The following is a 26826-nucleotide window of genomic DNA, read 5'->3' as shown; positions in this document are numbered from 1 at the left end:
CAGGTGCAGAGATAGCTGTGTTTGAAACTGTGTTTCGTAGAAGAGCTCTTTCATTGCTTTTATAGATGTAGTGCAAAATATCTTGAGTGGTTCATGTATGCTTAATACTAGCCCCATTAAACATTGAATGGGGCTAGTAAAAAAATGTGTTTTCCATTCAGAATGAGTAATGTGGAGTCTGTACTTTCTGCACCTCTTTATAGATACAGTTTCATTGGGTCCTTCCCTGCAGCCAAACATCCAGTCAGGAGTGTGTGCCAGGAAAGGAGCCCTTACAGAGCTGTGAGACAAGCTGTAGTCTAGTTTCTTTCACACGACTTCAGCTTCTTTGGGAAGAAAGTGGGCATGGATCTGAAGACATGTTCAGGACTAAATGAAGTTGTGCGAATCTTTACTAGAATTGCCAAGAGGTGGATTTCTAGCTTCGCGTTGTGAGGCCTGATGTGGTGCTGGCTCCACGTGCTGCTCTAATATAGCCCATATCCCACAAGTTACAAACTCAGTAGGATGCTAAAACGTAACAGTGCTTGGGGATGAATGTCTTTTGCAGTTCTTTCATTTTATTAGACATTGTTTTAATAATACTAATCTGTCTCTTCTGCTGATAATCACCAGTGACCAAATGCTCTTGGGTTAGAATGCTTTTATGGCAGTTCAAGCCTAATTTCAAAGTAGATTGCTAGATAAAAAGCCACTATGTTTTTGTTTTGTGTGTTGGGTTTTTTTTTTTTCAATCATCCCATATGTTGATTTTGCATACCTGGAGATTGTGCTGTACGCAGAAACGCCACTTGGCTCTAGTGACAGGGAAGAAAACCCAAAGTGCTGTGTACATCTGTTTCATTATCTCAGTTTTCATCAATCCTCATGGCTTGACCCAACAGCCAGCTTCCAAAGCTGACACTACCAACCATCAAGATCCTAATATTCACAGAGTAATCTCTATTAAATGCTTTTTGGTTAACCCTTAATACACTGTGAGAAAATGCCCCAGATGCAGAATGTTGGGATTAAAAAAGAGATACTTAGAATTTTTTTATCTTATTCCAAAAGGCGTGACTGCTCCCATGAGTGTGTCAGTGTGGAGGAAGCTGAGCAGCCACCTTGTTCTTAAGCTCTCCTAGCTTCCATATTGCTCTTCTGGAACAGGTCATGTGATTTGGGTTATGTTTTGAACTGAATTAGATGAAGCTTTAAAGTGAGAATGCTCAATATATGACAAGTGTCAAGTTCTGTTTTGCTGGAAAATATTTAGTATTTATCTGTTTTTTTCCTCAAGGTGTTTTCATATAAAAGATCCCCTGTTGCATGCAAGAACTGAAGCTTGTTCTATGAGCCAGAAAAATCAGTCTTAATATTGTGAACTAACGAGACTTAATTCTTCAGTATTGCTGTTTCTCTGTAATCTGCTTTTGGTATAATTATTTCCCTTTGAGAAAGAAATGATCATGTGTTGCTCTGCTTAAAAGAGTCATATTTGAGAAGTTTGTCCCAAACCAAAGGTTAGGTTTTAAAACTTAAAAGTTCCCTTTGTATGCAGATGGGATGTGGGAGTCTCATGAGAGTTCATGATTTGCACTTCTATGCTGTTTTGTGCAAACAGTACTCGAAAGCAGGAACTTAGCTCCAACTGTGTTCTTGCAGGAATTTGTTTTTCTTGATCTCAGGGGGTATTGCTTGTTTGATCCACGTGCTTTTTATTACTATTCTATGCTGAATGCCTGAGAGAAATTGTGATAGGCAGGTATGGTCAGTTAAATAAATGAAGGCATTGTTATATCTATTTGAAATGTCATAAGAGGACCTCTTTGTTGGCTGGGGCTGTGACTGTTCTGTAAGGCTGCCAGGGTCCAAGAAAATTCACACTGAGAAATGTTATTTTTGAAGGCTCTTGAAGGGTGTGGTTGAATTCATACTTCTCTTATCCACATAAGAAAAATAACTATATAAACAGTATGCCATGGCTCTTTCTCAAAGTAGTAAAGAGCAGGTTTACAAAATAAAGGAGTAAGAAATTATTCTCAGCTGATTTTGCATTCTCATTTAAATAGCTGAACTATTTGATCTTATTTCCTGTTGCTTTTAGTGATAATTTAGCTGAAACTTGGAGAAAGAATTCTTCGCGTGTGGTGCTGTTGATGTGATGTCCATCATCTATAAAGTTGTGACCAGCAGAGACCTGAGGCCTTGGAGGACTTTTATGTTACATTGGGGTTTTTTTTGTAAAACATAAGTGTATTAATTTTAAGTATTCTTTTTTCTTCCTGTATTATTCCTTTCTCCTCCTTTGGGATTAACAGAAGAGCAGTTATCAGCTACTTAGTACCAGAATTCTGTATTCTAATTTCTGGGAAAAAAAAAATCTCCTAAATAGAGAAATCAAGTGAATTACTGTAAGCATGTGATTTTTTTGAAACTCTGAATTAGGCATATATAAAGTCACTCTTTTCAATGTCTTGCTGCGCTAGAAAGAAGGTTTTTTACACAGGGAGAGTTCTGCATGGTTTTGAAAGCATGGCAAGAATGCCAGTGTTCATAAGTAAAAACCGCTTTCAAATATAGTGGTAATGCACTTAAAGTGGATGTTACCCAGTTTACTTACTTGCTCATCAGTTATCTATAACCTTTACTTTCTTGCTATATATTGGTTTTTACACATTTTGCAGAATAAAAAATTGATTATTTGAGATTCATTCATTTAAAATTTCTTTTTGGATTAGCATTTGTGCACTTGGTATCACTTCTTGAGCAAGCTTTTTGCTCTGTTTTCTGTTTCTGGCTAAATAGGATGGATGTGCATGTTAGGGGTGTGTCCTGGGAAGTATCTGCTAGGGATTCCTTAGGTCTGTCAAACTCTGGAAGTGCACGGGCAGCCTGCTTACCCTCCTGGCCTAGAAGCAGCTGTTGCACCGAGGCACTGGCATTCCTGCAGACAGAAACACTAACTTTTGAGTTATAATGGTGGTGAAGGGAGTCTGTAAAGTGCAAATTCATGTTACTGGAGTATTGTATGTGTTATAATGACTCCTAGTTAGCAAAAGACTGTGGCTTGCCTCAATCCTGCATACCTGCTGTTAAACTTTTATTTGCTTTCCCTGATATTTTAGACTTTTTAGCAGCTGTGATTAGTCATGTGGTTGAACAGTATGAGAGCTAGTTGGAAACAGGTGGTGCATGCTCCAAATATCTTGAGATACTAATGATGGTTAACAGTGTTGTTACTGAAATGTAGATATTTGTGCCAGCTTGTGTTGGTTATGCTTCAGCTGACCTTCTGTATTCTTTGCTGTGGAGAAGTACATACAAAGTGTTAAAAAATAAATTTAGGCATAAAATGTTGCTGAAACATCAATTTATTTTGCATTGCTAAGGCTGTACAAAACCAGCATAGAATTTGCTGTTTTTATTGTAGAAGGTATGGATTAAGGCAGCAGCAGAATGTCACAACTCTCAGCTGAAAGACAGCTTTGTATGGAGTGTTTCATTTAGCACGCTGCAATTCCCACCCCAAATATTCCCATGTCCGATGAATGTGGTGTGTGTATAACTGGGAGATACACTTGCATAGCACAGTGATATCTTTCACAAGCAAGCACTTTGGAAAGGCTCAAACTTCAGGCAGAATCTGGTATTTTGTACCTTATTTTATTTGCAATGGTCTATCCTGTAGCACAACATTAGTTGTTGGAATTAAATCTGTTTGCAAATTGAGCCTGTAAAGTTGCAGCTAAAAGTGCATAGTTTTGAGTGTGTTGTAATTGAAGACTTTAGAGAAGAAGAAAATTGAGGCAGTTAATTTGGTCTCCTTAATTGAATCTGTGGCTGAAAGACTCTTATTAAACCTTTTAAAAATATTATCCTGTATCTCTGTACAACGTTGTTTTGCTATTCAAGTAAATGAGGGTTGATTCAGAGCTTTCTTTTAAGCAAAGTCCCTAGACCATTAAGCTGGCTAAAATAAATGTAGACATTTGGTTTTCATTAGTGCTGTAACTGAAACAAAAACATTTTAATGACTGATCCCAGAGTGTTTTGAAGTTTGTGCAACTTTGCTAGGAAGGTATTTAAACTGTAGTATCAGTTGCAAGTTGGCCATAAGCCAGGGTTTCAAAGCAAGATGCTGGGTTTCCAGAGTGTTACTAAACAGGAAAACTTTGAGATGGGAGAAGTACTGGAAGGTAGTTACAATAAAATTTGCACTGAAATGAAATTATCTGCTAAAAGGAGACAGTGACAATGTTTATGCTGTACAACAGTTTGCTGCTTTGTTAAAGAGAAGTTTCAGTTATTTGGAAAGAAAAATTATTTTGAGCTTTAATACTTACATCTACAGAGAATTAACTTTGCCAAGAAATAATGTGCATTTTTAGGTGGGCTTTTGATATCTTAAACTTACACAAAATGAGATCCTGCTTCTAAGGGAAAAAACCTACTATATTGCTTACAATATCTAATTTTAAAAGTACTTTTTGGGAAAATATTTAAATTGGTCTTGAAAAATGATGGCAGCGAAACTGGACAAACATTAGCATGTGGTCTTGGTCTTGGACAAATAAAATAATCAGTAGCTTTGCATTTGTGGGAGAGGCTGGAGATTGTTAAATGTGCTGCAGGATGAAGGTTGCTTATTCTGTATCATGTTGTAGTCACAATAATGTCTCAGGGCAAACCTGCAGATATTGTTGAAATGTTCTGGGTGATCAGGGGTCAGTCAGGGAGGCAGGGACTGGATATCAAGAGCTTCATTGTGGCTAGACTGCATTCTTGTGGGTGCTGCTTGGCTTGGGTACCAAAAGTACTGTTTACCAGGATAGTATTAATTTTTTGGTGTTTGTTTTATTTATGTCCTCATGGTTGATTTGGGCCTAAGTGGCAATTAGAAAAAGATTTCAGATTACTTCATTTAAAATATTAGAAATGGGAGCTTTTTGAGCTAGGGAAAACCAGCACTTCTAGCAAAAAACTCCAAAACTTCTCAGATGAAATTACAGAATGGTTCATCTGAGCACGTTTGAATTTTGATGGGTTATTTTGCATAGTTACAACCTTAGTGATTTGTCTGTAGTTGACAAAAAACCAAGTGTTCTTACAAAAATCCCTCTGTTTTAAGCAAGAATGAGAGATCTGAGAGTTTCATCCCAGTTTTCCTGTTGGTATGTTTATATTCCACTTTATATATTCACCTTCTAGGCATAGTGTTCTTATGTAGAGATTCTGCATATCATAAAGGTTTTATTTGAATGCCTGAATTAAAGATTTTTACAAATGTTAAATAATGAAAAGTTGCTGTCCTTCTGAAATGGGTCAGAAAGGCAGTTTTCCTTTCCTCTTCTCCCATATTCTGTCTCCAGGATCTTTCCTTGGTGGTTTCACTGTTGGAATGTTATAGCTGAATTGTCCCATCTCCTAAAGCTTGTGGAGAACACTGTGTATTTACACCTTCATGTTCTTCAAATGGAAATAAAGGAACAGATGCAGATGAATGTTTACTTTGGTTCCTTTAGCTATATGTTAGAAATATATTCACATTAAAGTTGGTTTTGCTAGGCCATGTAATAATCATCTGACCACAAGATCATAATAGAGATAAAAAATTTTGCTGAAGATACCTTGCCTCACCTGAAGATTTTGGTAGTACCAATTTTGTGTTGTTCTACACCTGAGAAGAAACAATTTGTCATAATTCAGTTTTAGAAAGATAACTTCTTTTTGTCATCTTAAAATGCTAGAAGCTCATCTATAATTACACTGTTCCTTGAAACCTATTCAATCAGTTTTCCTTTTTTTAATACCTTCCCCCATTCCAATAGTCATTAGAGGTTCTAAAAAAAATATTACTTTCAAGTTTTAATTTTAGAACTTAATTTCGTAAGAATGTTTAGTTGAGATTTACTACTATTTGGTAGCACCATAGTCTTGGTGTAGTGAAAGGAAATACTAAATTGGTGACAGTACTAACATGAAGAGAAACATCTGATCTAGCCTAAAGCATTAAAAACCTTATTAGAAAGGGAAGAGCTGTTCAGTACCATTTCACTGTACCGTTTATTCACTACTTTTTTTTTGATATTGTGGTTGTTTGAGGAGGGATGAGATGGAGATATCAGAAGACTGAATAACTGTGAGAAGGCTGAAAGAAGCCAAATCCTTTTTTGTTCAAGGCCTGTAAGAGTGCTGGGTATCTATAGGAGCAGTGATGTTGTTTGCAAGTGTGGAGGAACAGAATAAGCAGGAGGAGAATGCACCATTATTAAGCTGGAGAAAAGGCAAGTTGAGGAAGAACATGGAATCTTACTGTCTCAGAGGGTGTGAAGTTATTTGAGCCAGGGGCATGAAAAGCTTAACATGCTAAACAGCAGATATTCACCTCTCTTCTAATAGTCCTTCTGTTGGCATTAATACTATGAGCAGCTAAAAGTTCCTGACAACCATAAAAATTTGCAGTGCACTAAACTTTGCCGTATTCCATGGTTAGCATCATGTGGCAGGGAATTTTAAAGGATGATTGATTTCAAAGACATTAAGGTGCCAAATTTAGATTTTTATTGAATGTTCCCTTGTCAGGAGCAGACAACTTGCTTTGCTTCTGTTGTATTTCTCTCCACTTTCAGGCTGCAACTGGGAGCAATATTCTTTCTAATGAGACTCCTGAGCATGAAGCTGCAGTAAGAGCGGCAACATCTGCCTGTAATAAGGCTTTGCTCTTTCCTGCTTTGTTATTTCCATATGCCAAATGCCTGGTGGCTTCATACAGATGAATCTTGCTCAAAGCATGTGAAGTATGGGGAAGAAAATTAAAGTGCTGTGTGCAAACCCAGGAGATGCAGGCAGCTGTGGGTGGGGGGAAAGAATGTAGGGTGGAAATATAACTTGCAAGGTCAGGAATGCGTGAGGCTCTTAAGTCTTTAACACTATGAGGACAGTTTCCCCAGTTCTGATGAACCTCTCTGTGTGGTTATTCTCCATATAACTTTTAGTAAGTACAACACACTCCTTTGCAAGGGAAATAACTTCTCTAAGTTCAGTGTGTTTTGATATGGATGGGCTTCTTTTCCCCTCTACACCTGGGAAAGTCAGAATGACAGGAGTGTTGTTTTTACTAGGGGGAATTAGGATGGAGGGCAGATGGAAATTCTGTGATTAGGAATTGGTTTCTTGATGCTGATGGAGAAGAAAAGCAGGGACTTGGTGAAAGATGCTGCAGTACTGATAAGAATGTTTACTTGGAGGGAAGGACCAGAGGAATCAATCAAGAACAAGATGAAGAGGTCTTGGGTGGCAGTTGCATTAAAGGTAAATTTTTACAAATGCATTAATTGACTTTTAAATAAGAACATTCAAATGAGCCATTATTATATCTAAAGAACTGGTAACAGCAAAGTTGAATGTATGGGATTTGTAAGGCAATTAAGTAACTGAGGATTCTTTTTACTGAATCTTTTTATTTTCATTGTTCTGCTTGTAATTATTGTTATATCTGATTTGACTCTGTTAAAAAGCAGGTAGAACAATTAAATTATTTAAAATATAGTGCAGACATAAGTGCAGCCTGCTACAGAAGTGCAGACCTAATGGATGTGCTTGGGTGGGATCGAAGCTGGGCACAGGCTGTGGAGGGTGAGGTCCTAAAAGCAGCAGGGTAGGGTGTGCCACTAAAATGACATCAATGCTTCACTTAAACATCGATCCTTTCAGCGAAAGCAGAACAATTTCTGTGTGACTCATGGATGTGTTGACTTGGTCGGGTTTTTTTCTTTAGTTTACCTCATTGCTTGGGTAAGTAATGAAGGTGGCTGTAGGAGTACTTACTTGAAATTTGGAATTAACCCTTTTTCATTTGATGAAAGAAGTACTTTGTCTGGGTGAAGATACTGGCATGGTTTCTCTGTAGAAATGGAAAATCTATAGTTTTTAGATGACAGAACTGGGAGTGAAAGTTGCAAATAAAACTTGCATGTGTGTGCTTTCCTCTTTCCACGTTTACATTACCCACTCAACATCTCTAAAGGGCTAGTGGCTGAAAATATTTACCTTCTACTTGTCCAAGCAAAATTGCACCTATATAATAATACCTAAATATTAGAGAGGTACTGTGTATTCATGTAAGCCTTGACAGTTTTAGTCATTTAATTGCAAAGTAGTTCTGTGATGGGGAAAGCAGCATTCAGCATTAACTGCTTCTACAAATTTATTTGCTTTGTGGAAATGCAAAAATTGCAGTTCTTTGTTTCTAAGAGGCGTAGTTTGTAGATCAGACAATTTGGTTTCATGGTGCAGAACTGATGATGCAGAGATAGGACCTCTGCCATATCTGAAACCTACCTTAAAAATGTCATAGACTCCAAAAGTGAAACATTATTCAAGCATTATTAAAAAAAAAAAATCATAGTTATGGACTTACAGCTTGAATAACTCCTAGGGAAAGCATTTGCTATAGAATTGTCCATTTTGTGGTAAATGTTGTAAACGATCAAATCGGCAGCCAAATTTATAATCAAATTTAACAAAGATTTCTTAGATCATTAACAAAAATAGAATTTCTGAAAACCACCACAGCCAAGGCAGTGTCGACCCCGGGAGTCGGCGCTGGGTGAACCGAGATCTGACTGACGAAGTGTCAGCATCTCCTCAGAGGTTCACCCCGACTGCTTCATGCAGCTGGCTTATATCCCGTTTATTCTGCCTGAGGCAGAAATGATGGAAGGTTCTTTTGTGTCCTTTCACATTTAGAACTGGGGCTATACATGTGCAGAAATATACATAAGTCAGTCCAGATGTCTGGATGGTTGTCTGAATTCTTCGGAAGAGCCTGCATTCACATGTAGCAGAGTGGCGCTGTGCTTGAGTATGGTAGATGCAATCTTCCCAGGTGAATGGCTTAGACATTCTAGGGAAGTCAGCAATCATGGCCCGGGAAGGTTTCATTCATACGTTAACAGACTTGATATTACCTTAACGTTGTCTGGGAACTAATTGAATAGAAATAAGACTCTGCTCCCAGCCAGGGTGGTCAAAGACATAAGTTGGATTTTACAATATTTTATTCACATATATAGCATGAATTATCTTTACTATATACTACATAATCATACTTTTATCTGAAGAACCAGATATTTTGGTTTTGAGGCTTATAAAGTTCTTACTTTGTGGATTGATTCAGCACAATCATTCCTATATTTCAATCACAGAAATGTAAATACCTACAGTTGTGTACACTGCAGTATGTAGTATTATAGCTGCTTTCTATGACAGACATGATTTCATGAGCTACAGAAAGCAGGAATGCCTTTTCTATTCCATAAACACATATGCTTCAGTATTGCTAATGTTTTCTCCTAACCTGATAAATATTGGAGAGAACTCTGTTATTTCTGTATTGATTTACATGTGATTTCTCCTCCTAAAGATGCATGCCTGTCTAAAAACATGCAAATGAAACTAATCTGTCTTTAAAATCCTCAAGAAAAGAGACTTCTGGCTCAGTTTTCTCCAGCAAGGAGATTCTTAGTTTTCTTTTTCTTGTTGAATGTTTACTTTCAATGGCCCACTACTGCCACTGATGACATTCAAGATTCCAGAGGCAAAGTTTTAACGTGATTAAGCAGAGATCAGAGTTTCTTAAGCATTCTTGGTTCATGGAAAGTAGAGCAAATCAGCAGACTGTGAAACAGCAATCGGTATGCCCTGAAGTTTTAAACTGGGAGTGGGCGTGCTCTGATGACAGATTTCTGCCTCCTCCCTGATTTTTACTTTTGAGACTTTGCACTGCACTTTTTCAAAGAAAGGTTATGAGTAGGAACACAGTCCCCTGCTATTCCTGAGTACTCTGAGTCTTCTCTGAGAGGAGAGTGAGTGGGGTGATAAACTGCTTTCCCTCTTTCCATTACCTCATCCTCCCACCTCCTTGTTTTTCCAGTATAAGCTAGTGTTGCAGACACTACTTTTTTTGTCATCCTCCTACAGTGACCTGATGAGCTGATTGCATGTTTTAATGGTTTGGTACAAAAAGCCTAATTCTTGTTTGTGCTGTGCTGTAAAATAAAAGTGTGAACTTTGTGTTTCTGCTTAGTTTAGCAATTACAGGAGGAAGTGCTGTTTGTATTCATCTTTTCATTTCTCAGAGCTGGATGAGTATCTGTGCAGAGCTCATTCCAGGAGATGAAGGGGGAATGACAAACCACCTCACTACTTGCATCTGCTTTTTATCCCATCCAGCTCTGCTGCAGTCCATAAGACTTGTAGGTCCTGCCTAGGGAATGGAGCAGTTTCTCATATGCATTTTAGCTCTGTGAGTTTAGTGGCAACAGCTGCTTCCATCTGTGTCCATGTGCAGGAAGAGATGCTCAGCTGAACAGGCAGCTTGCCTTTTTATTCTGGTGTGTATAATGCTCATATGGTCTCAGTTTGCAAAGCTGCAGAATATGACAGATTTTTTTATAAAGCTTATTGAGCAAAATATGACTGTAAGAGTGTGTATGTTTATATTTTAAAAACAAAACAAACAGCTTCGAAAAATCACCCTGGATCTCATAGTGGTAATTTGAAGCTATGACCTGTTTGGTCATCTCTCCAAATGAACTTCTGTTATAAAAGGCAGATACATTCTTTTTCTTTCTGTATTCTACCCTAAAAGTGAAATACTGTTTTCTGTCAAGGTCTCCAGAGAGGGAGCCAGGGCTTTTGGCCTATATTCCCAGTTCTGACAGTGTACCCAGACTCTATTTGCAACTGGCTGATGTCATCATAGGCAAAGTTTCAGTTCATTGAGTCTTTGCACCTCAGTCTACAAAATATATTTTTGATGCAAATATTTGTTAGGGCATTGGGATATATAGGAACTGTGAATTTAGTTATTAAAAAAAAAATAAATAAAAGAAACCAAACCAGTAAACTCAGGAGTAGAAATTCTATTTTAGGATAAAGACAAGTGAATTTTCACTTTTCCTTCTAAAAAAATCTAGATATTGTGTAGCACATAGAAGTCTTTTGCTAAACAGTGGATAGTTGCCCTACTACTTGTGTTAGCTATTGCTTTGCAATATCAGCTAACTTGGAGCCCAGCAGCCAATTCTCTTCTCAAATACTGTTATTAAACACTTGTTTTATTTGTGCTTGCAGACAGAGGGGAAAGAATGGTGTAAGTCCTGCTTCTCCACCAGACAGATTAATGCACTGACAGTTTAGCTTTTGTGAAGAGGAGCTGTGACTTGGAAAGCTTCAAACTAGTGAATTCCAACAAGACAAGCTGTGGTGTGATGCTGCCTTAGGTCAGCAAGAGGGAAGACAGACTGGATCCTCAGTCCCCTGCAGTATGCACAGAAGGGTGAAGAAGCATGGTATAACTAAAGTTTAAAAGCACGCTAATTATGTTAAGGTGTTTCGAGCCAACAGCTAAGTTCTGGTGCTTCCAAAGAAGCTTTTGATACAGGTGTAAGTAATGCTAACTGGAAAAAAAGGAAAAGCAGACCTGCTCAGATTTTCTCTCAGTCTGTTCTTATGTTTCCTGTAGAGTACAGAATTTTTTAAATTCATGTTTTATTCAAATGTTGTTAGAAGTACTGGCTCCCTTTCTGCAGTACTGTGTGTTTCAGTGATCAGTATAGACAAGTCCCGCTTTGAAGTGGTTTATATCTAATTACTTTGTTAAAATTCCAAGCAGAGCTGCACTTAAAAATTTACATTGAGATCCCCTCATGAGGCTGATCGGTTCAGACTGTTTACTTTTAATCCAGGTACAACTGATATTTCACTCTAAGAAAAATTTGATTTCTTAGAAAAACTATGTAGAAAGTGTGAAGTGGCATGGTATTCTGATAATGAGAAACTTTGTTCTGGTCTTTCTCATAATTATCCTTTGCAGAGATGTGATTTTCCTAAATGAGCACAAATACTTTGTACTAGTTTGTTTTCCATGTCAAATAGATAAACAAGAGATCATATTCCTGATGTTAATAAGTATTAAGAGTATTAGAAATCTGCTGTCAGTTGCACACCTTTTGATTGTTTCAGTTACACAGATTTGATTACATTTTGGTTTTTGAGTAAGGTACTTTATAATCATGTAGTAGGCAATATCAGAGAGATGCTTCAGCCAAGGAATTACATTTCCTTGGAAAGGTAATTTACGTGGCTTTCCATACACAGCACTCCAAACATAGAGGCTTTGACTGGGACATCCTTGGGAGTCTTCTGCCCCAGTGATAATCTCTGAGGGATGTTGAAATAATATCAGGTAATTTTTGAAGGCAAGTCTGCTCCCTTCCCTTCATTCCTGATGTTTCTACCGAGTAAAGCTTTTTACTCTCAGTTCTGAAATCAAGTCATTTGTTCAATTTGCATGAGCAGTGAAAAAGTTGTCTGATAACTTTTTTTTTAATGGATGCTGCCTGAAGCTGAATATCAACTAGCATGCTAGAGATCTTCCTCTCCTACTCCTAGTATCTAAGCTTTATAGTTATTTTCTGAACCATTTCACGTGGACATATTTAGTGCTTGGTATCTTTGTGAGTTCTCAATCCTTGTTTTCAGGTTAAGGCATTTAAAATTTTCTTTGTTTTTAAAAGCTTTATGAATATTTAAATAGACACTTGTTGATAATTGTTTTGTTGGTAATGTCTAAACTCAAATATGGAATGTAAATGTTGTCTGCTTTCACTATGTTGTTTCAGACTTGAAAATTTTTGCTTGAAGATGGTATAGATGAAATAATAAATCCCTACCAGTTATTTTGTGGAGAGAATAAGATTGTGATGATAATTCCTATTAAGCTTGTTGTCTAAAACTTGCATCTTGGTCTAAAAGTCCCAAGATAACACAGTTCTGACAAGAAGTCATCATCCAGAAAATGCAGAAATTAGATTTTAATTGTATCAGACAAACCAAAACAGGGGGTCACTGGTGAAGCAGCGCAAAAGGGGGAAGAAAAGTCATTGTTAACATTGTTGACAGAGGGTTTGCAAGGCAAATTTTAGGGAGTTGTACAGATATTGGGCTAGTAATGTCTTTGGACTCCCTGTGTAATGGCAGGATGAAACTTTGCTTATTGGCCAAACTTGGTTGGCTCAAAAAAATCTACAAAAATAAGTGTCGGGAAGTTGATGAATGTCTCTAGCTACCAGTAGTTCAAGACAGATGCCTGTTTTTCATCGTATAAAATTTTCTGTCTTTTTTCAAGATTGACAGATGAAGAAATTGATGTGATTGTTACTTTCAGATAATGCAAATTATCCACACATCTTATCATTGTGACTTCTCTGAGACAGTGGTTTTCTTCCATAACCTCCATGATTTACAACCATTTACTTGTCTGCTGCGTCCCTGCTGGTATGGATGTCACCAGCCAGTGCACCTCTGTCCCATCTGTTGGGTGTTTCAGCTGACACTGTGCTGCTTTACCTTACAAAGCATCATCCAATAGAAGATTTGTACCTAGCAGTTTCCAAAGTTAAAGGTAGCTGAAGGCTACCCGATTTCGATGTAATCTGTCCAGTGAGTGTCTGGCATTCCTGGGAAATTGGTGCTTATTGCCCAGGAAGGTCCCATTCACACGGACTCGATGCTATCTGAACGATGTCCGGGAAATATTTGCATAGACTGCTCCTGGCCAGAGCAGCAGACAACCTGATTTTATCTGGATGATGTCTGAGAACTGTTTGAATAAAAAAATATTCTGCCTTCGGCTTATGATGGTCAGAAGCAGTTGTTGGATCTTTATAATATTTTATACACCTACATAGCATGAATTACCTATTTTATATACTACATTGGTGTCCTGGTTTAAGAGGAAGTTAGTTTTTGAGATGATGTGGTCAAACCAATAAGTGCTCAGATTTGAATATTGGCACCTGGTGTGGCCACTGAGGACATGGATACACCTCTGAGAACACAGGGGGGTTAAAAGCAGAGAACTCCCAGGGGGAAGCTCTCTTGGGTTCCGTCTGAGAAAGAGAGGGGACCTCCCCTGCCCTGCTCTGGGCTGGGTGGGGGAGGGAAACCACGAGGCCTGAGTGAGGTAGGCCGGGGCCTTGGACAGAGAAGGAAGGTGAAGGCCCCTGCAGGATGGAAGGGTGGAGGAACTCTGAGAGACATCAGGCAGCCCCCCCCCTCCCCCAAGGGGGGGAGAGAGAGAGAGCTGGTGTCTGTGCCACCTTGAAATTTGATAGCACGGCCAGGCCGCCCAAGAAGGAGAAAGGGGGGGGTGCAGCGAGAAAGTGCCTGACAGGGCAACCGTGGAAGTTCTGGACAGGCAGAGTCTGAGATTTTTAACTCTTTTGTCAGATGATATAAACTTTACAAATGCTGATCTTCCTAGAGTTGAATGAGAAGAGAGATAGAGATAAGAGGAAATGGGCCACGAGAGAAGTTGAGAAGAATCCTAGTTGGGAAGAGATGATAGAGTGGCCTTTGGCTGGACTTTTCTTGTATAGCCATGGACTGAACCATTTTTCCTGTGACACAGAGACTGCATTTAGGGGGGAGACAATGGCTTGGAGCCAAGAGAGTGCAGTGATGGTATGTGAAGAAGTGGTGTGAACAGAGACAGCGGGTGAGGAGGGTGGGGTGGTGCCCTCCGCCTTCAGGGAAGATGATGTCTGTTCTTGAGACCCCTCAGCCCCAGGGGGTGAAATTAGCAGGGGACAGGTGTCTCAAAAGTTAGAGACTGTGCTTTTTTTAGTACTGGGCAAAGCACCCTTAAAAAGGAAAACCCTAGAAGCAGCTCTGGTCCATGCGCAGTGGTGAGAGCACTGAGAATGGAAGGAAAATGTCACCATGGCAGATGATTACCCCACGGTGCCACGTGTGACACAGAAACACAAGAGGTTCCAACTGTGTTTCCAGGGGAAGCCTGTGGTACAAGAGGGACTCCTCTCTTCTTGATGAACTGAGAATTGATTATCTGAAGGGTGGTGATGGACTGAGAGTTGATGATCTGAGAAGTGGATGTATTAGAAATTTGGTGGGGGGAGGAAGAATGTTTTTGGAAAGTTTTCATTCTGAGTTCTGTGTGTTTCTCTTTATATATAGTTGTAAGTTTAAAAAGTTTTTTCCCTTTTATTCCTAAGCTAGAGCCTGCTTTGCTCTATTTCTGATCACATCTCACAGCAGACACCAGGGAGAAAGTATTTTCATAGAGGCACTGGCATTGCGCCAGAATCAAACCATGACACTTGGATTATCAAAATTTTATGTGCCCATGCTTCTCTGATCTGACAGTTTATTAATAGGTTTGTTTCTCTTGTCTTCTCTTCCTCCCTGCTCCCTTGACATGAGTTGTATGAGGAGAAGGGAGAATCTGCCCTGACCAAGGAATTTCTAAACACCATCTTAAGCTTCTGTCCAGAGTGGGCAAAAGTTTCTGCCAACACAAACAAGATGCAGAACTTGGATGCAGAACATTGCATGTGACATCAAACTTTGCAGCACATGGATGAAAACAGTGAATCAGCAGTGCCCAGATAGCAGGCAACAGCAGTCTCGTGGGATTTGTTAAAAGTGTATGTCATGCAACAGGATTTATGACTTAAAATATCTCAGTGCATATGGGCTGGTTCTAATGCATGCAAAAAACATGCAAAGGTTTGCATGGTCAAGTGGTCAATAAGTTCTTGTTACCCATTCTCAAGACAGTGAAGTTTTATGTACAGCAGTTGAGACACAACCTCATTCCATATTCTGATTTAACTTTGTTCTGGAAACTTAGAGCAATGTATTTGGATGGATGTCTGCGCTCCCTCTGCCTCGTGATGTGTTGAATTTGCGCTGTTTATAACTTTTCAACTAAAATAGATCTGACTGGCTAAAGACCCTTAATTTCTCTGCCTGCTTGGAATCCATTTTGGATTGCCTGGGATGTGGGAGGGGAAGTCAAATATTGCAAAACATTGTTTTAAGCTGATTATTTTAAGACTCCAGTGTGTTGTCTTAGATAACACAAGTTCTAGCGATATCATAGCACAAGGATTTTGTATTGTCAGAGCTTCATACCTTCTTGATGCTCCTCACAGACAGCTCCTCTACACACTGACTGTTCAAGGTCCTTGCAGTAGTAATCTCACTCCTCTTTCCTTACTCTTATATATTACTGGTTCTTGTTGGTTACAGGTGTGGCCTGTCAAGATCAGGCCCGCCTCCAATCTTCAGCAACTGGTCCAGCTGCAACTCATTGGGGGACACGATCACCCTCTACACCAATGAGTGTACTGATTGAAACAGCAAAATCCTTCCACAAATACTGGTTTCTCTCAGATTGATAAAAAAGTTAACTCAGACTCTTACCTGTGACAGGCTGCTTTGGGGATTTTGGCCTCTTTTTTGACTTTAGGGAGGGAAGTAAGTTTTGGGGATTTTATTCACTTAGGTTCCAACCTGATGATGACATGCATTCAGTCTCTGCTCTTCTCTAATGTTACTCTTGCTCCCAGGGAGATTCACCCCCTTCAAGTCCTTTCATTTTCTTCTCAGAAAATTTGTCCAAAAGGCCAAAGGAACAGATTTTCAGATGTGTAACACTTCTAGATGTACTTCCAGCAATGCTAGGTGTTTAACCAAGCCCATCACTTTAAGGACATATTGAAATCTTGCTTTGCCATGAGTATTGTAATTTTTATTTGTCTGATCTCTACCTGTTTCTGCTTATTCTTGTGGCTGTGAGCTGTCCTGTAGTGGCCATACCAGTTTGGGTTGTTCTGCTGAGCTCCCATCATGGTGCTCATCCTGCTGAGCTCCCAATTCATCGTGAATATCTGAGCTTCTGGCTGGCAAGCTGTATTTTTGATATCCACCTTGATGTCTGTTTTGTGGGGAACTTCATTGAACCAGGTGCTCAGAATATGAGGTACTTGTGCACAGATAGTGGCTTGGGCCAAAATCCTTGAAGTACCTAAACGTGGTGTAGTGAAAACATGTCTGTAGCTAAAATCCTACAATTCCTTCCTTGACAAGAATCTGTTTGAATCATATTCGCCTTTAGTTCTGTTGATATTTAGGATTTTTTGTGTGTCAGAACAGTTCAATTCAACTTCAAACTCTCATTGTTCAGATTGTTTCTACCTGCCTGAGACCTATTACAGAATCCCAGACTCATTGTGGTTGGGAGGGACCTTTGGAGATCACCAGTCCAACCCCCTGCCAAGGCAGGGTCACCTGGAGCAGGTGACACAGGAATGTGTCTAGGTGGGGTTTGAATGTCTCCAGAGAGGGAGACACCATAGCCTCCCTAGGCAGCTGTTCCAGTGCTATTGCATTAAAGAATATTTGAAGAAGGAACACTTCCTATGACACTTTAAGGCAATGTTCTATATGATTATGTACTGAAAGATCAAAAGAATTTGGTTATATTGTCAGTAATAATATTGATATATAAGTTTTGACATATATTTTTTCAGTGGTAACTGCACTAAATGCTTTAAAAAGCTATTTCAGAATCATGTAGGGGAAAACTGCTGAAGACTTATTTGGTTTTTTTTTGGTTTTTTTTTTTGTTTTGTTGGTAACTTTGCTGTTGGAAACACAAAGCACATAGGTGGCCAAATTGCATTTCAACACGACCTGCTGGAATGCAATTTAGGGGATTTCTACTTCAGTGCTGCAGTTCATTAAAGAGTTGTAAGCAGAAGTGCTGGAAAAGTTTCCTGTGGGCATGTGACGGGAGATTTCTGATAACCTCAAGGCTGCCTTCCAAATGATTTATTAATTCTGTGAGTAATCTGGGGAAAACCGGTAGGGTTTCTTTGACTTTTGCCCCCCAAGGTTGCAGTTTTTACAGCTCAGAGCAGCTATTAGTTACAATAGCTCTTGAAGTGTAATTTAAAAAGCCACAGGAAGTGTGTTCCTGTTTTTCTTTCTGGTACACTTAAAACTGAAAACTCCTCTTCCTTTAGCCCCTAATTCAGTGTGCTGCTGTTCCTGGAAACCTGTTTGGAATGATCTAATGAAGGTCTTCACTTGCCTGAAGTACATCAAATGTAACACATGCGCCTGATTTCCAGCAGAGACTTGAGTCTGTGTGCAGTCAGCTGATTCTCAAGAGTCACTCTCATGGTTGGGTATGGAAGGATGGAGTTGCTTTGTGCAGCTCTGGGAAATTCATGATTTTAATTTTGCTTTATTGGGAAGGTGCTGTTACAGTTGTCAGCTCACTTTGTTCAAGGTAACTAATCCAGAACCAGAAAGTGACTTCTTTCTTGCTTTTAGTGAGAGGAGCATTGATGGAAATTTAGATTATAGGACATATGGATCTAGAATGTCTTGGTCTGCATTGATGATTGGAAGAAAGGGCAATAAGTATTTTCATCTCTTCTTGTGAACATGTTCTCCTTTTTATGTAGCTTGAGGTTAGATTTTTTTTTCTGATTCTCTTATTTCCATCATCATTAAAATCTTCTATTGAAGAGTAACACAAAGAGCTGATTAAAATTGCTTTTTCTCCTTATGCAGGAGCTTTCAGCGTGTTATCATCCCAACTAAAACTGGCCTACTTCTTTCTAGGTGCCTTTTCTTCTCCTGTTCCATTTTGCCTTTGCTCTCCAGAGTTGACATCATATATTCTGCATTGCAGAGGGCAAGGTTCCTGAGAATAACACCCTTTTTAGAAAGGATTGTATCTGTGGCCTGTTGTCTGGATGTTATTTATTATGTACGCAGAACTGTTAACTCTCTCTCTAAACATTTCCCAGTTTAAAACTATTCCTTTCTATGCAAATTCATCTTGACTGCTCTTTAAAAGTGGTTTTTCAGCTGAAAATAGGACTCTTACCTTGCTAGTCAGCATTAGCAATGTATTTATTTGCTGCATATCTATGTAACTTTAATGCTATTATAGTTTCCAGTTCAGCTAGCTGTCTTACGTCTCTGCTTTTAATTCCGTTTTGGGGAAAGCATACCTTTTAAGTCAGATAAATGGGAAAGGTAGAATAAAGAGTACTAAAAAGTTTGGTCCAATGCTCAGTAGTGTTCAACCTTTGGTTACTGCAGTTGGGAGACTATGAAAAGTTTAGCTTCTTATTCAGCCTAAAATTTTCTTATAATTACTGGTTTTGAAGCCAGCAGCTATGTTACTTAATGTGTGAAACCCTAACTGTTCAGCTATGAGTTTTAAATGGGAGAGTTAAACAATTATTTATTTTTTATGACTTCTAAAGCAACTGTTATTCCTATTAAAAAAAAGGTTAAGAAAAAAAAAGTGTCTACATTTTGTGAATATCCACTGTTATTTTCTGAAGTTCTATTTAAGGGTTTAAAGTTTCAGCACTGGTTTTTAATATTTTCTAAAGATAGGAGCTTCTGTGATAAGTAACTATTGCTTGTCCAGTGGTCTTTTGAGAATTTAAAGTAGTTCCCTGGCTTAATCTGAAATTGTTGAAATGTAACTATAACTTACCGGTTAAGTTAAAACCATTTAGAAAGGGTTTTCTGAAGAGTTTTTTTGAAGTCAGTCTGTAAAAACAAAGTCATTTTAATGAAAACTTTGAATAGTACATTTTCTCTCTAGTCTCATGAATAAAACCTCAGAGTTTGTTTTGCAGCGCTTTCCCTTAGGGGTTAAATAGCTTGGAAATAATCTTACTCTAAATTGGAGAACTCAAGGAATGCCTCATGAAGGAGCATTATGGTGACTGGCACTTGAGTGTTTTGTGAGATGGAAGTGCAGAGTACAGGTCACTGAAATTATTAAAACGTGAAAATGGTTAAGGGGGTCTGTGGAACCTGTGTGCTCGCAGCAGTTCTTTGGTTATTTGTTCAAACTGTCCTGCACATCTAAACTGCTTGCCATGATAAGTGGTGTTTATGCAGACAGGTATTCTACACAGGGAGATTGCTTGCAGGACAGAGGCAGATTTCTTCTTCCCTATCTAGACTGCTGCTTGTAGAAATTATTCATCAAAGTTTCTGATTCTTCTGATTTGGAAGGCTTTGTAATTAGGGAAATTCAGGACAAGAGGAGATAAAAACAGAAGCAGGAGATGAGAAAGAAGCAAAGGTCCATGTAAAGTGAGGAGGAATGAAATTAAGACCATGGCATAGACCATGGTGCAGAACCAGGAGTATAAGGAGAGATTGCTTTTGATAGACTGGTGGAACTGTGTAAAGTGGGTTTGGCAATAACAGCCATTCCTTTGAAATATTTTTTTGTCCTGCTTTTTTAAAAATTATGACTTGGTTATATTGCTGCCTTAGGCTGAAAAGCAGACTGGGACAACCTCTGTTTTCTTCCCTCCTTTTTTGATTTGCCCATGTGTTCTGAGTCCAGTATTGAGAAACTGTAACTTCCCACTGTGCAAAAACCACTTTTATTTTAAGTTTCTTTATATTCCTCTGTCAATTACCATGCACTTTTATGGATTCTTAAAGAATTCTGTAATATGTGGAAACAATGAACTCATTTAGATTCTTATCCCCCAAGTTTTCAGCATCCATAAGGGGGCAAAATCCAACTTTGTCAGATGGAAAAGACACACAAAGAAATGTTTACTTTGATAACTAAAGAGGCTCAGTGCTCACAAAGATTTTCTGGAAGGATATTCTTTAGTTAGAGTGCATAATCTGACAACTTCAAAATAAAGAATACTATACTATGTTGATACATTTATTCACAGCTTCAGCTAAAATGACACAATCAATGCCTTTAGCAAGTTTCTGCTAAACAGCTGTTCTGCTAACAGTCTTCTGTCTATCCTTAGCAACAGATTTCTGTTAAGTAGGAGGATATAACTCAGTGTGTGCTTATAAAAATAGGAAAACTGCTTTTGTCTCAGATGACTCTGTAGTATCTTACATGTTTAAATCTCCATTAGATTTACTGTAGCATGACTTTCTAGACTATGGGGTTGATTTAATAAATTAACAGTATATGGAGCATTTCTCTTGTAGGTCACTTTGCTGAATGTGTGATGCCAGCAAAGACCAAGCTGACTTCCCTCTTTGATACCAAGGACTCAGTTGCTCCTATGGAGACTCCAAAAGATTCAGTAGGCATAAAAATGCATTTTTCTTTTTTGATGTTGTTTGTGCTTGCATTTTGTTAGTACTGCCTTCACATTTTTGATTAAGCTTTTACTGCATCCGTATGTATAATGACAGTTTGACTTTTCAGAAGATAAATTGGAGTGACATATACAGAAAACTAATTTTTCAGTAGTGCTAACTTTAGATGCAGTTTAATAATATCTACACTTTATGAAAAATGTACATCTGCAGTTCTCTAAGGAATGCTTCCTAATACCTTTAATGTTTATCATTGTACATAGGGAAGATATACATAATCCCTCTGTGTCAGAAAGGCACCTCAGTTTAAGTTTATTAAAGAGAAAGATTACTTTCCCCTGTCAGGAGCAAAGTTACCCATAAATCCAGTTCCCTCCCATGAAAGCGTGAGAATTTCTGCACTGCTTGGGGTCTGAGCAAATCATCTGCACTACAAAAGAGCTCTGGCTTCTTCCATTTTAGGAATCTGAGAAGGTAAATATTTAGAAGTGCTGGCATAACAATAGCAGAAGTAGAAGGAAGTTAAAGTTTAGGATCCAGTGCTGAGACACATTTGGCTTAAGTGTTGGGTGAAAAAAACGCAAGCTTTTTGGTAAATTGGTGAAACATTACAATTTTCAGCTGTGGAGTACAGAATCAGCAGGAACCATTCTATGTAGAATAAAGCACCCGGTTTTGAAAATGTGTCCTTTTTGTTCTTGTTTAGGTTTTTTGTTGTTTTTTTTTTTGTTTTTTTTTTTTTTTTTTTGGTCAGACCAGAGTATATTGTTGTGCAGTCCCTTTCTGACAGGTTGCAGGAGCTAGTATTTCACTGAGCAAATACTAGCACTGTTAAGGGAACGAGGCTCTTTATGGAAGACAACTGCTGGTATGAAAACTTCTTGAATATAAAGCTCAGGGGCTATAGGTTGAATGTATATACAAAGCAAACTGAAATTAAGACCATGGCATAGAAATTGATTTCATTATAGGAACTCTGGTGTTTAGGTTGCAAAGTTATTTGCTCTATGAAAGATTTTTTGTAGAATCTCTTAGAGAGTTTTTAGCATCTGTTTTTTCAACAGCTGTTCAATATTGAGCAGAAAGATTCATCTGTTCTCTGCATAGCAAGAAAAATGTATTCTTTATCTTGATAAATTCAATTGAGCTTGAGTAACTCTTCGGATATTAAAACCTGGTGTGTTTCACTTATCTTTGGGAGATTTTTGGCACCATGTTCAAATACCTAGATGTGTCCAAAGACTGAAGTCTGTTTCTGCCAGAATTTGCTGTGTGACTTATGAGCCTATATAAAGACCATTAGAGTAACTTAAGCTGATATTTGGCTTGTGTTTATGCAAGACAACTCCAAATAATCCTTTAACTTAATTTTGAGCAATGCTGTGTTTTTCAGAAAGAGACTCTATAGAGTTGGCTGGATAGAGAGAACTGTACTTTTGAAACTTAAGTGTTTTGAAATTAGATTTATATTTTTCATCCAATTTAAAAGCTAAAACAAAATCTGCATTTCATTGTAGAAGGAAATAGAGTTAAACCTCCACAGATAGGAGACTGCTTAGGTAGCTTTTTCTGATGCCTCAGGGCTCTTAGCTTCAGGTTGTATGGGTCTTCAGAAAAGGCAGGTTTTCAGTCAGTTCTACTGGAAAGTTGTCAAGCTTTACCATCACTGTTGTGTTTTAATAATATTTTTTTCATGTCCCTTCCTGTAATTTTGATTTTTAGTTTCCAGATGGCAGATAATTCAGCACAGCCCCTGTCAGAGTTTGTTGAATTTTAGATCACCTAATGTCTGAAGGCTAGCAGAAGTTGCTCTGCAAGAGGACCTAGACTCCTGAAATACAATGTAAAGTAATATTTGGAGATAGTTTAGACCACTCCAAGACTTCAGTGTCTCAGTTTTCTTGCAAACTTTCTCAGCATTTTCGTTACCTTCTTAAATTAATACTGTTACCTCTAAGTTTCTTTAGCAAGATGAGAAACACTTCAAGATTTAAATGACTGTCCTTTCTTGGCTTATTCTTACTGAGAGTATTCTGCAAATTCTGAATACTGAGAGTATTCTGCAAATTCTGAATTAGAACAATTCAAAGAAATTCTTATTCCTGTGAGGAATTTGCCCAACCTAGACACTGGAGAATATGCTAATTTTTTTCAGTTTAGTCACCCAGTGCCAAGAGGAAGTGGCAGTCCTACTCTCTACTACAAAGATACAGAGACTAGCGCAGCACAGAGCATGTTTGCCTTCCTTGTTCAGAATCAAATATGTCCTATACAAAAGGTGATATTGAATCTTAGAGTTGATCAACCAAGCTCTTTTTCCAGTCTTTTGCATATTTATTTGTTATGGGTATGTCTAGTTGTTCCATGAGATATATTAGTTATTAAAACAAAACCCCTTGCAATAGTAAGCAGAAAAAAAGGAATTATAGAGAGAACTGAATTCATAGTAAACTGAATTTAGACTAAGAAACCTGCACTCTATGGTAAGTTATTCTCTTAATTGCAAATTAGTATCAGTCTGCTTCAGATTCAAGGTCTCTGGCAACTGTGGAATTTTGGTAATAGCTGCACGGAACTCGTGACCAGGGTCAGTGGGATTCTATGATCTTTGCACAATAGTGTTCCACTGGTAAAATAAATCACAACAGAGCACATTTTAAATTTATTTAAGGCTTGTGAGACTGTAAGAACTCTGTTAGGTTTCTGTTCAATACTAATGAACAGGGCTCAGTTGTGACAGGTGTCCCTCATTTGTAAGATTTACCAGGACCATTTCATGGGGTGTTCCATTTCTTCCCCAGTAATTCAGTTATAACCCCATTTTACCTCTCAATTCCTTGTGAACCAGCAGAATTCAAGGTGTTAGTTTTACACTGTGTAAAAACAGACATGTCAAAATGGATTTGGCTAGTTGGAATGGCATTACTTCTGGGAGTTCTTGAAGTAACCTCTGACAAAGTAGATGAGAAGTTGGGAGGGACAGCAGGGATGAAGGCTCTCATTGCTTGTGGGAGGAGTGCAGAGGGACTGGATGTCACATTTGCTTACACAGCTTGGTGTAAGCAAATGTGACATCCAGTCCCTCTGTGGTCCTAGCAGCCAGGCAAAGTGGTGTGCTGGGGAGCAGAGCTGTGCCCAGTGCTGCTCCTGCCAGCGCCCCAGTGTCCCAGCACCACACCAGTGTCTGCACATGCCCTTCAAAGTGGGGATATAATTGCTGGGCAGCTGTGTGATAACCCTGAGAAAGGGAAGACTTGGACTTAATGCTGAAATCCAGCTGAAGGATTTCAAGCTGAGGTTTCTCACCAAGTAGTGGACTCTTCACTCCTCAGCTGTTTACTGGATTGGAATGGAGGACATCCTTTGTACTCCTAGGAATGCATAATTTACAGAACCAGAGCAACAGAGAGCACTAGTAAGAGAAACAGGACTTTATAATCTGATGGTGAGGTCACTTCCTTGGAAGGGGGAAACACAGGCTGGACTCCATATGTACTTTACATGAAACAGTACACAGAGTTTATGATCTGTCTTGGAAGATTAAGGAGAACTAAGTGTTACCTATAAAGTGGTGAATTGAACAATTCCTGTCCAAGGTGCTTCATCAATAATTAAGCTAAATTTCAAAAAGGTGGTAATAAAAATATAATGAAAGTAAGGTTTTTGTACATGTGGGGTTTTTTTCCAGATTCTTGATATTGCAAAATTGATTCATTTAATAATTGAATTTTACGCGGTGAAAGCTTTTTTTAATCCTATTTCAAGCCTCTGTATAATATTATTTTAAATTTGCTAATCAAGCTATGGTTTGTGTACTTGCCAGAAAAATTATTCTTGATTTGTGTTATAGTTCAAAGAGAAATAAGCATATTTAAAATCAATAGAAATTCTACATCCACATCTGTGGATATAAAATGCTGATGTAATAGTGGTGAATGTCAAAACTCTTCTATTTCTCAATTTATAACTTCAAAGTGAAGAAACGAAAATGTATTGTACTACAGTGCATGACTAGATTAGGGTATTAAAGCAGGTTCTTTATTATGTTTCCTCTAATTTAGTTGGTTTCAAAAACTCAGTTGTTATTAGCTAAATTTACAGTGGCAGTTTTAGGTATCTAGGAAGCTCCAGTGACCTCTGTAAAGAGGTAATTCTGTGAACCTGTCACTTAATAACTTCATTCTGCAGCTGTTAGTAATGGATTTAATCCAGAAATCATGAACTGGGCCACCCTTTCCTGAGGGAAATATTTCTTTCCACCTTTAAATATAAGGAGGTGCAAGCATAGGAAATTAAACAGAACCTGTTCTTTTATTTTTGTAATCATGAGGCTTTTGTGAAGTACTGTGCAGAATCAGTAATGTACAGCAGTTTTCCTTGAATTACCTCCTTCTGAAGGTTTCACTGCTGCCATTTTAGTGGAATACAGCTTTATCTGCTGTTACATGTTTACCTGAAAACTCACTCCTGATGGCTATGGAGTCTTTGGGGTGTGTTCTGTGCCCAAGAAGCCTGACTGCTCTCAATCATGATCTGACTGATAATCTGAAGAGCATAGATGCTCCTGCTCAGTGTTTACAGTGGCCATTCAAGGAGCTTACTACTGCAGCACTTGTGAGGAAAGTCATAATAGATGATGATGTTGTTGAAGAGTTGACTTTTTTTTTTTTTCCGTGAAAGAAAAAGTGCAGTCATTCAACAAGGAACCTGGAAAAATGCCCATCAGTGCCTTTACCAATTGTACCCCACTATGTTGTGGTATTGAATTAGAGTGCTAATCACTGACTTGTTTTCCATCTTGCCCTAATGAAAGAAAGTCCTGTATGTCGGGAACTGGAATTGCAGTTTGTAAGTGTTTTGAACACAGCCCTTTGCTTCTGCTTTGCTTTTTTGTGAGAATTCAAAACTAGTTCAGCAATACCTTTTATACAGAAAAATCAAAGGCAGAGATTGTGCATCATGCTTATCCCTATTATTTGCATTTCTGCCTTTTAGATATATTCCATGTACTGCATGTTTTTTCTTAAGCATTTTTAAAAAGTTTCTCTTTAGTCCTGTAAAGGCTATTGCTTTTGCAGTTTGTACTCTAATATACGCATTATATGCATGGGTTCTCCTATGTGAACCTAAATCATCAGTGCCACTAAAAGAAATGCATTGCCCCCATCTGGTTATCCTTGCCTGCTGTAGCCACCATCCTTATGCCAGCAAACAAGTTTATGCAAGTATGTGGGGAGTTGAATTTAGAAAATTTATTGGGATTAAAACTAATTTCTGAAGAGGAGGTGTGTGGGTGAACATGATGAGCATGTTTGCATGATAAGCACTTTCCTCTTAAAATTGCCACCTAGCTCTGAAATTCTTTGTCCTCTGACCCTGGACCAAGAATTCCAGGTTCTTTTCTCTCCCGTCTTCCCAGCCCCCTTCCCCCTTGATACGTGTGAGCAGTTTGCTCTTACCCCTGGTTTATAATGTGGCAGTAACCAAGGAGCTCAGGGTCACTCAGTGTGCACAAAGTGTTGGTCCTGCCTGGCAGCTGACACTCAGCTGTACTGGAAAGGTGGAAGGAACAGTGGCTGGAATTACAGTCTCTACTAATGCCTAGCAATAACTCTGTGTGCCTTTGAATACTGTGACCAGATCCATATGATAGGGTTTTTTTGTCCACTGTGAGGAAAAACATGAATGTGTCACACAAGTATGAAGAACAAGTCATGCAAAATTCATTGGAATGGTTCCCTTAAGGTTAGATTATTTTTGGCTTTGTTTTTAAAGAAAACTCTTTGAGAAAGATTTTTTTTTTTCTGGTAGATTTATACTTGGTTTGGAAAGGGCATATGCAAA

The 26826-nt window shown here is 38.4% G+C and overlaps 1 protein-coding gene across 3 annotated transcripts in view; it reads left to right on the top strand.

Annotated features, from left to right (window-relative positions):
* DISP1 (dispatched RND transporter family member 1) overlaps positions 1-26826 on the top strand; it is an 89880-nt gene that overhangs the window by 14709 nt on the left and 48345 nt on the right. The gene's annotated exons all lie outside the window — the stretch shown is intronic.

The sequence above is a fragment of the Serinus canaria genome, chromosome 3, assembly GCF_022539315.1.
Source record: "Serinus canaria isolate serCan28SL12 chromosome 3, serCan2020, whole genome shotgun sequence".
In the NCBI taxonomy this organism is placed as follows: Eukaryota; Metazoa; Chordata; class Aves; order Passeriformes; family Fringillidae; genus Serinus; species Serinus canaria.
This window is presented reverse-complemented; position numbering and strand designations above follow the sequence as displayed.